General features: G+C 42.1%; 1 pseudogene across 1 annotated transcript; it reads right to left on the bottom strand.

Moving 5' to 3' along the window:
* Positions 1–892: 892 nt before the first annotated feature.
* LOC311115188 lies at positions 893–10,071 on the bottom strand (annotated as a pseudogene). Its single transcript has 5 exons — positions 10,030–10,071; positions 5,167–5,265; positions 4,715–4,797; positions 4,142–4,325; positions 893–1,006 (listed from the first exon to the last, which is right to left on the bottom strand). The product of its transcript is annotated as an uncharacterized misc_RNA (transcript).
* Positions 10,072–15,048: the final 4,977 nt, after the last annotated feature.

Raw genomic sequence — 15,048 nt, 5'->3', positions numbered from 1 at the left:
CACTAATTTTGAGGATTTTTTTTGCATTATATAAATGTATAATGATAACGTATATTTATCAGGGGGTGCTACAGCACCCCTACTTCCTGCGGCTATGTTGATATCCAGATACAATGAGTTCCTGACTACCTCGAGTGTCTTTGTCTGTCTAAAAATGTGGGCACAATCAGAATGTGGACAAGATCAGGACAAAGGACGCATGTTAGCACCAGATGTAAACGGAGCCTATATTGTCCTCTAAAGCCCTGTTTGTTCAGTAGCCATTTCATATTTATTGCAATGGAGGAACAGTTTTCATTGAAGCTAAAAAGTTTTGACCCCGACGTGATTTGAACACGCAACCTTCTGATCTGGAGTCAGACGCGCTACCGTTGCGCCACGAGGTCAGCTACCGGAAATTCTAAACTATCCAGGTTTGAAAGTGCTTGTTGACACGACGTGGTCTGTTTCTCACGACATACTCGCGCGCGCGAAGCGCCCGGAATGGTGACGCGGCCATCCTCGCAGTGGCCGTGGCATGCTCTCGTCGATTTCTTTCCCGGGAGAAAGATACGACGGTGCATTCTATGAAAAGGCCTCAGACGTGCTGAGCACTCACAGGACTTCGTGGTGAGGTGAAAAGGCTACTAAACATTACAGTCAGGAAATCAGAGTACGCTTTGTACTGTCCAGGAAAGGTTAAGATGTTTTTAATATATTCTGCTGTGTGTTGCTATTATCAATCAATCTGTTATTATTTGATGTATCTGTACCTTGATGGCGACACAGAGGTCAGCTTCTCCAGCACCCGGTTCACCCCTCGGCCCCTGGACACCTAGCAGGGAGTTTCTCCAGCACCCGGCTCACCCCTCGGCCCCTGGACACCTAGCAGGCAGTTTCTCCAGCACCCGGCTCACCCCTCGGCCCCTGGACACCTAGCAGGCAGTTTCTCCAGCACCCGGCTCACCCCTCGGCCCCTGGACACCTAGCAGGCAGACTGCTCAGCAGGCAGGATGTATAAACAAGGCTGTACATACAGACATGCACAAATGAAACGTATAAACACACTCAGAAACACACAGTACACACACAACTATATACATTTGTGTATGTGTGCATAGTTACCACACACACACACACACCGCTAACCCTAACCATTCCCCCCGAAGCATGCCTCTGGTCAACTTCCCAGGGGAAACATAAGGAAGTGCATTCTATGAAAGGGCCTCAGACACAATAGCAACTCACAGGACTTCGTGGTGTGATGGTAGCATGTGTGACTCTAGCCCAGAAGGATGCAAATTCAAATTATGATACTTTTATGCATGAAAACACAGAGGGGCGGACAGAGACACACACACACACAGATGAGGAAGCAGACACATTCCAACATTCCAATCCATGTAATGGGTATTGCAGCCATCATCCCACATGTTGTTGTTGCTGCTGAAGGGAATTTCAGGGGTTTTACCTCGGTTATCAACTTGGTCAAATGACAAGGGACGTGGGGAGATTGGATCACATGACGTAGGGACTGGAACCTCTGGATGCCACTGTCCAGCCTCTTTCTGTATGGAGAGAGAGGGAGAGGAGAGAGAGTGAGAGAGAGAGGGAGAGAGGGAGAGAGGGGGGAGAGGGGGTATCTGGCTAAAATGTAATTTAATAAATTATAGAACCCATTGCCCTTTATGGTTGTGAGGTCTGGGGTCCGCTCACCAACCAAGAATTCACAAAATGGGACAAACACCAAATTGAGACTGCATGCAGAATTCTGCAAAAATATCCTCCATGTACAATGTAAAACACCAAATAATGCATGCAGAGCAGAATTAGGACAATACCCGCTAATTATCCAAATCCAAAAAAGAGCCGGTAAATACTCCAACCACCTAAAAGGAAGCGATTCCCAAACCTTCCATAACAAAGCCATCACCTACAGAGAGATGAGCTTGGAGAAGAGTACACTAAGCAATCTGGTCCTGGGGCTCTGTTCACAAACACAAACAGACCCCACAGAGCCCCAGGACAGCAACACAATTAAATCCAAACAAATCATGAGAAAAAAATAGATAATTACTTGACACATTGGAAAGAATTAACAAAAAAAACAGAGCAAACTAGAATGCTATTTGGCCCTAAACAGAGAGTACACAGTGGCAGAATACCTGACCACTGTGACTGACCCAAACTTAAGGAAATATTTGATTATGTACAGACTCAGTGAGCATAGCCTTGCTATTGAGAAAGGCTGCCGTAGGCAGACCTGGCTCTCAAGAAAAGACAGGCTATGTGCACACTGCCCACAAAATGAGGTGGAAACTGAGCTGCACTTCCTAACCTTCTGCCAAATGTATGACCATATTAGAGACACATATTTCCCTCAAGACCCACAAAGAATTTGAGAACAAATCCAACTTTGATGAACTCCCATATCTATTGGGTGAAATACCACAGTGTGCCATCACAGCAGCAAGATTTGTGACCTGTTGCCACAAGAAAAGGGCAACCAGTGAATAACAAACACCATTGTAAATACAACCCATCTTTATGTGCATTTATTTTCCCTTTTGTACTTTAACTATTTGCACATCGTTACAACACTGTATATAGACAAACGTCTTTATTATTTTTGAACTTTTATGAGTGTAATGTTTACTGTACATTTTTTATTGTTTATTTCACCTTTGTTTATTATCTATTTCATTTGCTTTGGCAATGTTAACATATGTTTCCCATGCCGATAAAGGCCATACATTGAATTTAATTGAGAGGGAGAGGAGAGCAGAGAGAGGGAGAGGAGAGCAGAGAGAGGGGGGAGAGGGGGGAGAGGGAGGGAGAGGAGAGGGACAGAGGGAGAGGAGAGCAGAGAGAGGGGGAGAGAGGGAGAGGAGAGCAGAGGGGGGAGAGAGGGAGAGGAGAGCAGAGAGAGGGGGGAGAGAGAGGGAGAGGAGAGCAGAGAGAGGGGGGAGAGAGGGAGAGGAGAGCAGAGAGAGGGGGGAGAGAGAGGGAGAGGAGAGGGACAGAGGGAGAGGAGAGCAGAGAGAGGGGGAGAGAGAGGGAGAAGAGAGAGGGACAGAGGAAGATGAGAGCAGAGCAGAGAGAAGGGGAGGAGAGAGATGGAGAGGAGAGCGCAGGAAAGAGAGGAAAGGAGAAGAGAGAGGGGAGAAAGAGAGGAGAGGATGGAGAGGAGAGGATGGAGAGAGGGAAGGAGAGGAGAGGGGGTTGGGGGGTGGGGCACTGTGAAAGAGGAGAAAGGGAAAGGATAGAGAGATGAATACAGACATACAGGAGCGATTCTTGATCCTCTGACATTTACCTTCATTCATATAGCAGACACAGAATTACATAACAGGGTCTAAAGGGGAAATTCATATTTAGTTTAGAGTGATCAACACAATGTTTAGCATATGTTGAGTTTTCGTAATACATCAATGAAATGTCATCGTACTGCTTGCTTAGTTACCCAGATGCTCGTGTTGTACTTGTTCAGTGACCAATTCAGTGCTGGTCAAAGGTCCTAGGTGACCACGCAGTATGATGTTGTTTCCTAGAATGCACCCCCTTATCTTTCTGCTGGGAATGAAGTCGACAAGAGGCATGTTTCGAGAGGCCTATGTTGTCGTGAGAAACTGAACATCTTGTGCCAAGCAGCACTTCTAGAGCCCTGACACCTCAGGCAGCTAACCACCAGACCTTATGGCATAACAGTAGTGCTTTTGACTCCACATCAGAAGGTTGCGTATTCAAATCGTGTTGGGGTCAATTCATTTGAGACTGAAAACTGGGCCTGCTGTGACCAGCACTATATGAATTGGTCACTGAACAGACCCAGCTTGGGAGGACAACACAGACCATCCTCTGTTAGAGTAGTGAGAGGACAACAATAGGAGGTGAGTTGTGACCAGAGCTAGATTATCAGAGAGGGGCTAGGGGTTGTTTTTGGTGAACTGGACAGTGATCAGAAAGGGGATAAGTGAGTGAGCTGGACAGTGGTCAGATAGGGGTTGTTTTTGGACAGGGTCATTGTGAGCTGGACAGTGGTCAGTTGGTTACCATAGCCGCGGGAAGTAGGGGTGCTGAGGGTGCAGAAGCACCCCCTGATAAATAAAACATTAAATGAATAATACAATAAAAATTAAAAAGTGAAATATGCTTTTATTACTCCTGGGCCAGCTCCTCTGCTCTCTCCTCATAGGCTGTCCTCATGTCACACAGCATGGACCGCTTACTTCTGATCAACTCACTGGTGGCTGACAGCGGCTTAGCAGTGGAAACTATACACAAAGAGAGACACAAATCAATGTTATATGTTTTATACAATACAATTGAGGGCAAAGAGAGAGACGTGCACAAGTTTTATTTTTATACAATAAAATGATTGACTGATTGATTGACTGACTGACTGACTGACTGACTGATTGACTGATTGACTGATTGATTGACTGATTGACTGACTGATTGATTGACTGATAGATTGACTGATTGATTGACTGATTGTTGTGAGCAGAGCTAGACAGACAGCAGGTTATCATGGCAACTCCACAGAGAGAGAGAGAGAACATTCATGTTTCAATACACTGACCCACTTGACTTGTTCTGGAGCAAAGGGCCTCAACTTTTCAACACGGAGACGTTTCCAAAATAACACATATTTTTTTTTAAATTCTGCATCTGGGGACTACTGGTCGAAACTGTGATAGAAGCAGTAGTTTGTGTTTCTGTATAGCAGGCCAACCTTGTGGGTCGTGAAGGGTGTCTGTAGTCTTGGGGTGTGTTGGGTTGTCCACTCTCCGAGGGGTGGGATGGGTAGGTAACCTGCTGTGTGAGAGAACAGTTAATCCTTTAGTATTTGGTTAGGGCGTATAGTTAGTTACTAAAGTTAGTTGAGGCGTTTTCACATCAGATTAAACACATCTCACCCTGGGGCTGGTGACAACATGGGGTTTTAACCCTAGGCTAGGCGGAAAATGCTAATTAGGCAAACGTCTAAATTGCTAGCCTGATCACCCTTGGGTCACCCTTGGGTTAAAATGCTAATGTTAAATAAACAACCTTTTACTCAATCAACATTAATCAACACTAGCTCTCACCCTGATCCCAAGAGTCTCCACATACCCAACCATTAAAGAACATTCCTTAGATGACGTCATGTCTGAGGTTGTGTGCCTACTGCCTAGGGGATGGTACCTGTAACTGTCAGTCAAAGTGCCGTTGCCATGGTTCTGATTCTGCTCTGGACCACTGAAGTCTTTGGTGACACTCTGGTGGACCCGAATCCAGCAGTGTCTGAAGGTTTGTGGAGAGATCATGACAAGTTATGGACTTTATTTTCAAAAGTTGACCTGGTCTCTCTGTAGAATGTGATTCACTTTTTAAAATAAGTCATCAAGTAGAACAGTAGGCTATCATCACTGTCAGATTAAAACCTCTTATCTGCAAAACTTTTCAGGAAGTGAAAACAAATGTCACATTTTCCCATTAACAAAATTTAAAATGTCAAACTTTAGAAGCTACTTTGATAAACATTTCTTGGTCCTAGAGTCATGAAATGTTCAGAGTGCATTGTGAGGAGTTACTGCTCTCAATACATGTCAAACAATGACAGCAACGCTATGCAATGAGAAGATCTGAAGGTTTCAGCGTCTCTCAGCTCAGAGTAATATTCAGAAGGACTTGACAGGTGAATGGAGTTCTGAGACGAACATTATCTCATAGCTCCCTCTGGTGTTCATATGCTTTAATTACTTCAAATTCAGTTTAGAATGAACAGAGATGGTCTATACAATATCAAAGTAGGGCTCTGTGTTTTGCGCGATCATGTGACATGCTTGGATTTTAACCTTTATTTAGAATTTTTGTATTTTCTTTTCTTTTTTTACATTGTGTCAACTGGTCCAGCACCATCCTCAGGCAATTGCTTTAATTTTTGGTGTAATTCTAATTTCTGGATAAGGCTTAAAATATAGGATAAAATGTTCCTACACTAGTGGAATAAATCATGTGACACACACATAAAATGACAGTGCACTAAATCTTCATAAAGCACTCAAATAGAATGGGATACATTAATGAAAACATTACATTACACCAATCAGAATTATACCATTTATATTAGCTGTGACAAAATTAATCATTTGGTGAAACAAATCTGTTGAGACAGTTATTAAACTATAGAGCTAGATTCCTCAAAGGAAAATCCCTCCATAAAACCCACGCCAAAATTATAATAGCCAATAACTCAACAAAAAAAGTCTGATTTAATCAATATAGTTTCGTAATTAGCTCCATTTATATATTCTCCAGATTAAATATCTACTTGGAAATTGTACAGCAGGATATTAAATTGCAGATAAATCGAATTATATTAGCTTTTATTAAAATAATGAGTGCCCAAATGTTCATCAAAGAGTTTTAAAAACGTTTAAATTAAAACAAAGGAAGTCCCTCCCTTCTGTTTAGCCTCAGCTCAAACTTTCGTCGCCATTACCAGTTGTTGTCTTAGCTCTCTCGAATAACACCTGTGATTGCGTTATGCCTCTCTCCCATGTCAATATGCTTTGCCTATTGCTGTTTGGGTTAGTTCTTATTGTACTATTTCACTGTAGAGCCCCCAGTCCCGCTCAACCTGCCTCAGAAAGCTCCTTTGTCCCACCCCCCATACACGCGGAGACCGGCTCAATCGGTGCCTCCAGTGATGCTATCTCTTTCATCGTTACCCAATGCTTAGGTTTACCTCCACTGTACTCATATCCTTCCATATCCTTGTCTGTACATAATGCTCTGAATCTATTCTACAACGCCCAGAAATCTGCCCCTTTTATTCTATGTACCCAACACACTAGAAGACCAGTTCTTAAAGCCTTTAGCCGTATCCTTATTCTATTCCTCCTCTGCACCCTCCGCTGCAACTTGCCCATGCCCCCCCTCGCGTCTCCTTCACCCTAATTCAGATAGCTGATGTCCTGAAAGAGCTGCAAAATCTGGATCCCTACAAATCAGCTGGGCTAGACAATCTGGACCCTTTTTTTCTAAAATTAGCCGCCGAAGTTGTCGCAACCCCTATTACTAGCCTGTTCAACCTCTCTTTCGTATCGTCTGAGATCCCCAGAGATTGGAAAGCTGCCGTGGTCATCCCCCTCTTCAAAGGAGGTGACACTCTAGATCCAAACTGTTACAGACCTATATCCATCCTGCCCTGCCTTTCGAAAGTATTTGAAAGCCAAGTTAACAAACAGATCACCGACCATTTCGAATCCCACCGTACCTTCTCCGCTATGCAATCTGGTTTCCGAGCTGGTCATGGGTGCACCTCAGCCACGCTCAAGGTCCTTAACGATATAATAACCGCGATCAATAAAAGACAGTACTGTGCAGCTGTCCTCATCGACCTGGCCAAGGCTTTTGATTCTGTCAATCACCGCATTCTTATTGGCAGACTAAATAGCCTTGGTTTCTCAAATGACTGCCTCGCCTGGTTCACAAACTACTTCTCAGATAGAGTTCAATGTGTCAAATCGGAGGGCCTGTTGTCTGGTACTCTGGCAGTCTCTATGGGGGTGCCACAGGGTTCAATTCTCGGGCCGACTCTATTCTCTGTGTATATCAATGATGTCGCTCTTGCTGCTGGTGACTCTCAGATCCACCTCTACGCAGACGACACCATTTTGTATACATCTGGCCCTTCATTGGACACTGTGTTAACAAACCTCCAAACAAGCTTCAATGCCATACAACCCTCCTTCTGTAGCCTCCAACTGCTCTTAAACGCTAGTAAAACTAAATGCATGCTCTTCAATCGAACGCTAGAATCACTACTCTCGGCGGGTCTGACTTAGAATATGTGGACAACTACAAATACCTAGGTGTCTGGTTAGACCGTAAATTCTCCTTCCAGACTCACATTAAGCATCTCCAATCCAAAGTTAAATCTAGAATCGGCTTCCTATTTCGCAACAAAGCCTCCTTCACTCATGCTGCTAAACATGCCCTCGTAAAACTGACTATCCTACCGATCCTTGACTTCGGCGATGTCATTTACAAAATAGCCTCCAACACTCTACTCAGCAAATTGGATGTAGCCTATCACAGTGCCATCCGTTTTGTCATCAAAGCCCCATATACTACCCACCATTGTGACCTGTACACTCTCGTTGGCTGGCCCTCACTACATATTCGTCGCCAAAGCCACTGGCTCCAGGTCATCTATAAATCACTTCTAGGCAAATCCCCGCCTTATCTTAGCTCATTGGTCACCATAGCAACACCCACCCGTAGTATGTGTTCCAGCAGGTATATCTCACTGGTCATCCCCAAAGCCAAAACCTCCTTTGGCCGCCATTCCTTCCAGTTCTCTGCTGCAAATGACTGGAACGAACTGCTGAAATCTCTGAAGCTGGAGACTCTTATCTCCCTCACTAACTTTAAGCATCAGTTTTTCAGAGCAGCTTACCGATCACTGCACCTGTACACAGCCCATCTGTAATTAGTCCACCCAACTACCTCATCCCCATATTGTTATTTACATTGTTATTTATTTTGCTAATTTGCACACCAGTGTCTCTATTTGCACATCATCTTCTGCACATCTAGCACTCCAGTGTTAATACTAAATTGTAATTATTTTGCACTATGGCCTATTTATTGCCTTACCTCCATAACTTACTACATTTGCACGCACTGTATATAGATTTTCTATTGTGTTATTGACTGTGCGTTTTGTTTATTCCATATGTAACTCTGTGTTGTTGTTGTTTTTATCGCACTGCTTTGCTTTATCTTGGCCAGGTCGCAGTTGTAATTGAGAACTTGTTCTCAACTGACTTACCTGGTTAAATAAAGATGAAATAAAAATAAAAATAATTAAAAAAATACAGGACGGTTGAGCTAATGTGCGCTAATGTGATTACCATGACTGTTGTAAGTAACAGCAAACTTTCCAGGACATAGACATATCTTATATGGGCAGAAAGCTTAAATTATTGTTAATCTAACTGCACTGTCCAATTGACAGTGAAAAAATACCATGCTATTGTTTGAGGAGATTGCACAACAACAAAAAACTTGTCACAGCAACTGGTTTGATACATTCACCTCTGAATATAAATAATGTACTTACATTCAGTAATCTTGCTCTGATTTGTCATCCTGAGGGTCCCAGAGATAACATGTAGCATATTTTTGTTTGATAAAATCAATTTTTATATTAAAATGTAGGAACTGGGTTCTACAGTTTGAACCCTTGCTGTCTCTGGCTCCACACCCAATCTGCCCGGCCATCTAGATGTGTGAAAGTTAGTGTATAAGCTAATGATCCATCATGTATGACATTCCTGGGAGTGTGTAAACTTACATTTGTATTACCATTTCATTTTTGTATGTTCTCTATAGTTATGTACTTGAAAATGTATCAATTGACAAATTCGGCACATTTGGGCAGACTTGATACAAAATAGTCTAGTATTGCAATGCTTCACTGGATCAATCTGAAACTTTGCACTCACACTGCTACCATCTAGTGGCCAAAATCTGAATTGCGCCTAAATTGCAATATTATATTGTGGCCTTTCTCTTGCATTTCAAAGATGATAAATATCAAATAAATAAAAAACTAGTTTTTTTGTTTGTATTATATTTTACCAGATCTAATGTGTTATATTCTCCAACATTCATTTTACATTTCCACGAACTTCAAAGTTTTTCCTTTCAAATGGTATCAAGAGTATGCATATCCTTGCTTCAGGTCCTGAGCTACAGGCAGTTAGATTTGGGTATGTCATTTTAGGCGAAATTTGAAAAAAAGGTTCTGATCCTTAAGAGGTTAAACCAATGAGGCTGAATAAGTCCTTGATTTCAGGACTCCTTATTGTGAGGACAGGGGGGAGGGGGGCAGCAGTGACCTGGGTAGAAAGCCAAAAGAACCAAAGCAAAGGTTGGCTCTGGGGCGAGTGGCCCTTTTCCCCCTGGCGTGCGCCATACAGACAGACTATCTGGGAGATGCTTTCTCTCTATCTAAGAGGCAGGGTGGATTGAAGAAATGACCTTTTGTTGTACGAGGGAGGCAAACATCTCTATGAGGCCAGAGTGTGTCACCATCACATCAGAAGGAAGGCTGTTCCTATGACAACAGGTTCCGGGTGTTTGGGTTCTGTGCGTAGATGTGTGTGTGTGTGTGTATGTGTGTGTGTGTGTGTGTGTGTGTGTGTGTGTGTGTGTGAGCAGATGTTCCTGCAGAGTGAGGCTGATGGGAAACAGATAGGGCTGATTCTATGCTCCACACACCCTGAACAAGATGACACGGAGTAGGGTGTGAGCCCCGAAACACACATCACCTCCACTGCTCACACACACACACACATGCACGCACGCACGCACACACACACACACACACACACACACACACACACACACACACACACACACACACACACACACACACACACACACACACGCACACACTGAATCAGTGGACATAGAGAACACCAAAGTGGAATCAGCTGACATAGAGAGCTCCAAAGGGGAGTCAGCTGACATAGATAGCTCTAAAGGGGAGTCAGCTGACATAGAGAGCTCTAAAGAGGAGTCAGCTGACATAGAGAGCTCCAAAGAGGAGTCAGCTGACATAGAGAGCTCTAAAGAGGAGTCAGCTGACATAGAGAGCTCTAAAGAGGAGTCAGCTGACATAGAGAGCTCTAAAGAGGAGTCAGCTGACATAGAGAGCTCTAAAGAGGAGTCAGCTGACATAGAGAGCTCCAAAGATGAGTCAGCTGACATAGAGCATTGTGGTCCTCTGTAGCTCAATTGGTAGAGCATAGCGCTTGTAACGCCAGGGTAGTGGGCTCGATCTTAAAAATGTATGCGCACATGACTGTAAGTCTCTTTGGATAAAAGCGTCTGCTAAATGGCATATTATTATATTATTATAGAGAGCTCCAAAGAGCCATCAACTGACATAGAGAGCTCCAAAGGGGAGTCAGCTGACATAGAGAGCTCCAAAGAGGAGTCAGTTGACAGGAGGAGGTGGGAGGGGGAATGGGGGAGGTGGAATGTGGAGGTGGAATGGGGGTGGGGGAGGGGGCTGAGAGTGGGATGAGGGGGAATGGGGGAGGGGGGAGGTGGAATGGTGGTGAAGGAATGGGAGAGGTGGAGAGATGAAGATGAGACACACGATGGAGATGAGAGAATACAAAAGAGGTGAAAGATGTTTGAAGGTTTGGTTGGTATTGCACACACGCTCTTTCTCTCAAAGATATAGGCACATTTGCAAGCAGGCAGGCAAGCATGCAGGCACGCACGCACCCGTTCACACCGACCAATCCACACACACAAACACATCCCTTGGCTGAGGAGAACATCAGAGGATTCGCAGAGGAGAGTGTCACGCCTCACCTTCTCTCTCTCTCCCTCATTCTCCCTCTCTCTCTCTCCCTCATTCTCCCTCTCTCTCTCTCCCTCATTCTCCTTCTCACTCTCTCCCTCATTCTCCCTCTCCCTCATTCTCTCTCTCTCTCTCTCTCTCTCTCTCTCTCTCTCTCTCTCTCTCTCTCTCTCTCTCTCTCTCTCTCTCTCTCTCTCTCTCTCTCATTCTCCCTCATTCTTCCTCTCTCTCTCTCTCCCCCTAATTTTCCCTCTCCCTCATTCACCCCCCCCCTCTCTCTCTCTCTCTCTCTCTCTCTCTCTCTCTCTCTCTCTCTCTCTCTCTCTCTCTCTCTCTCTCTCCCTCATTCTCCCTCTCTCTCTCCCTCATTCTCCCTCTCTCTCTTTCTCTCTCTACCTCATTCTCTCTCTCTCCCTCTCTCTCTCTCTCTCTCTCTCTCTCTCTCTCAATTCAATTTCAATTTCAATTCAATTTAAGGGCTTTATTGGGATGGGAAACGTGTGTTAACATTGCCAAAGCAAGTGAAGTAGATAGTAAACAAAAGTGAAATAAACAATAAATATTAACAGTAAACATTACACTCAGAAGTTTCAAAAGAAGAAAGACATTTCAAATGTCATATTATTTATATATACAGTGTACAAAGTACAAATGGGAAAATAAATAAACATAAATATGGGTTGTATTTACAATGGTGTTTGTTCTTCACTGGTTGCCCTTTTCTTGTGGCAACAGGTCACAAATCTTGCAGCTGTGATGGCACACTGTGGTTTTTCACCCAGTAGATAAGGGAGTTTATCAAAATTGGGTTTGTTTTCGAATTCTTTGTGGATCGCTGTAATCTGAGGGAAATATGTGTCTCTAATATGGTCATACATTTGGCAGGAGGTTAGGAAGTGCAGCTCAGTTTCCACCTCATTTTGTGGGCAGTGTGCACATAGCCTGTCTTCTCTTGAGAGCCAGGTCTGCCTACGGCGGCCTTTCTCAATAGCAAGGCTATGCTCACTGAGTCTGTACATAGTCAAAGCTTTCCTTAAGTTTGGGTCAGTCACAGTGGTCAGGTATTCTGCCACTGTGTACTCTCTGTTTAGGGCCAAATAGCATTCTAGTTTGCTCTGTTTTTTTGTTTGTTCTTTCCAATGTGTCAAGTAATTCTCTTTTTGTTTTCTCATGATTTGGTTGGGTCTAATTGTGTTGTTGTTGTTGTTGTTGTCCTGGGGCTGTGTGGGGTCTGTTTGTGTTTGTGAACAGAGGCCCAGGACAAGCTTACTTAAAGGACTCTTCTCCAAGTTCATCTCTCTGTAGGTGATGGCTTTGTTATGGAAGGTTTGGGAATCACTTCCTTTTAAGTGGTTATAGAATTTAACTTCTCTTTTCTGGATTTTGATAATTAGCGGGTATTTTTTTTATTATTATTTTTTTTGGGGGGGATGGATCAGCTTAATATTGCAAATAGATTGTATCTTCTATTAATGTAATTGTCTGCATCACTTCCAATCCCCCATGTTTTATTTTATTTTTTATATATATATTCCCCTTTATTACTTTTCAACCCCACCATCCTTTCCCTACTTGGAGTAAATTAGTGAACAACAACGCCCAGGCCTCTACTTCCGGTCTATACTTACTATCTACACCTTATGGACAGAGTTAATTTTACAATAATTCTATATATATATATATATATATATTTATTTATTTTTTTGCTCCTGAACTTCTTCTACTCTCAACCTCTCCGATCATTTTCATGATGTCCATCCGGTTTGCTTCTAAATGCCATATCTTTCTAACTGTGCTCTTTCCCAAAAGCTCCCAACATACAACCTATATACTTATTATGGACACAGTATGCTTACATTATTAGCTATCTTTGTTATTATTTGTTGTTATTTGTTATTAGTCCCATCCTTCAACTCTATTCAATACCTCCCATCTATCTCTTAACACCATCCATATAGGATTTCTATTTGCCATATATATTTCAACCGTACTGTGATGTTTTACAAAAGTTCTGAACCTTTCTATTCTCATTGCTTCTACAGATTGTGAATTAAAAATAAACATTTTTGCTAAAAGTATTATTATATTATTGATTGATTGACTATGACTTTTCAGATCACCCAGTAATGCTATCTGCAAGGTTAGTTCCAGGTAAATATTGCAATCCTTTAGCCATTCCTGGACCTGTGTCCAAAAACAAGCTACAAATGGACAGAACCAAAACAAATGATCTAATGATTCTATCTCTTCACAGCAAAATCTGCAGAGCTGGGAAGATTGTATCCCCCATATAAATAACATTCTATTGGTAGCAAGAATTTTATATAATAATTTAAATTGAAAGATTCTAATTTTTGAATCCGGTGTCGTTTTGCGTGTCAGTTCATAAACACTATGCCATGGGATCGGTACGTCAAAGATCTCTTCCCAACTATTTTGCAATCTATATGGGACGGCTGTCAATCCTTTGGTCCTTAAGTGAAACTGATATACTTTTTTATTTATCACAGTTTTCCTTAACCAATTATGTTCTTTAATTCCTTACTTTCTCCCCCTTCAACTTTCCTCTTCCACTTTTGCGGTAAGGCTGCAATTATTTGGTTGTAATTTTGGGTAGAGCAGACATTTCCATATGTTTTTGTTAGCTGCATGTGCGACATAACTCCACCAGTCCTACAGATGATATCATTTACGAAGATTATACCTTTTTTAAACATTCTGTCAAAAAATAAAGGTTTTTTGTCAATTAGTATATTTGAATTTAACCACAATATTTGTTGCATTATTTGTTCTGTAGTTTCTGGAGGATTAAATTGAAATTGCAACCAACTTTCTATGGCTTGTTTTAGAAATAGTGACATTTGGGAGATTATTTCCTTTTCAAATAACTGAAAGTGAGAGGTTGTAATCTGAATAAAGGGAAAAAGGCCTTTCTTGAACAGTGGGTGAGACAATCTTACTAATTTGCTTGAGAACCAGTTCGGATTTAAGTATAACTTTTGGATGACTGAAGATTTTAGTGATAGGTCTAATGCTTTAATATTTAATAATTTCTGTCCTCCGAATTCATATTCATTATATAAATATGCTCTTTTAATTTTGTCTGGCTTGCCGTTCCAAATAAAATTGAATATTTTTTTCTAATATAATTTAAAAAACTGTTTGCTAGGCGTAGGCAAGACCATAAGCAAATAGGTAAACTGGGATAATACTAAAGAGTTAATCAGGGTGATTTTTCCACAAATTGACAGGTATTTTCCTTTCCATGGTAGTAAGATCTTATCTATTTTTGCTAACTTTCTATTAAAATTTATTGAAGTGAGATCATTTATTTCCTTTGGGATATGTATTCCGAGTATATCCACATCACCATCAGACCATTTTATTGGTAAACTACATGGTAATGTAAAAATTGTATTTTTTAGTGATCCAATACGTAATATAGTACATTTGTCATAATTTGGTTTTAATCCAGAGAGGTTAGAAAATGTATCTAGATCCTCTATGAGGCTGTGGAGGGATTCTAGTTGTGGATCTAAAAGAAAACATGAATCATCTGCGTACAATGACACCTTTGTTTTTAAGCCCTGTATTTCTAATCCTCTGATATTATTATTGGATCTGATTTTAATAGCTAACATCTCGATGGCCACAATAAATAGATATGCCGATAGTGGACAACCTTGTTTCACTCC

The sequence above is a fragment of the Coregonus lavaretus genome, assembly GCF_964263955.1.
Source record: "Coregonus lavaretus genome assembly, contig: HAP1_SCAFFOLD_2098, whole genome shotgun sequence".
Taxonomy (NCBI): domain Eukaryota; kingdom Metazoa; phylum Chordata; class Actinopteri; order Salmoniformes; family Salmonidae; genus Coregonus; species Coregonus lavaretus.
Note: the sequence above shows the minus strand (reverse complement) of the source record. Positions and strands in the feature narration are given on the sequence as shown.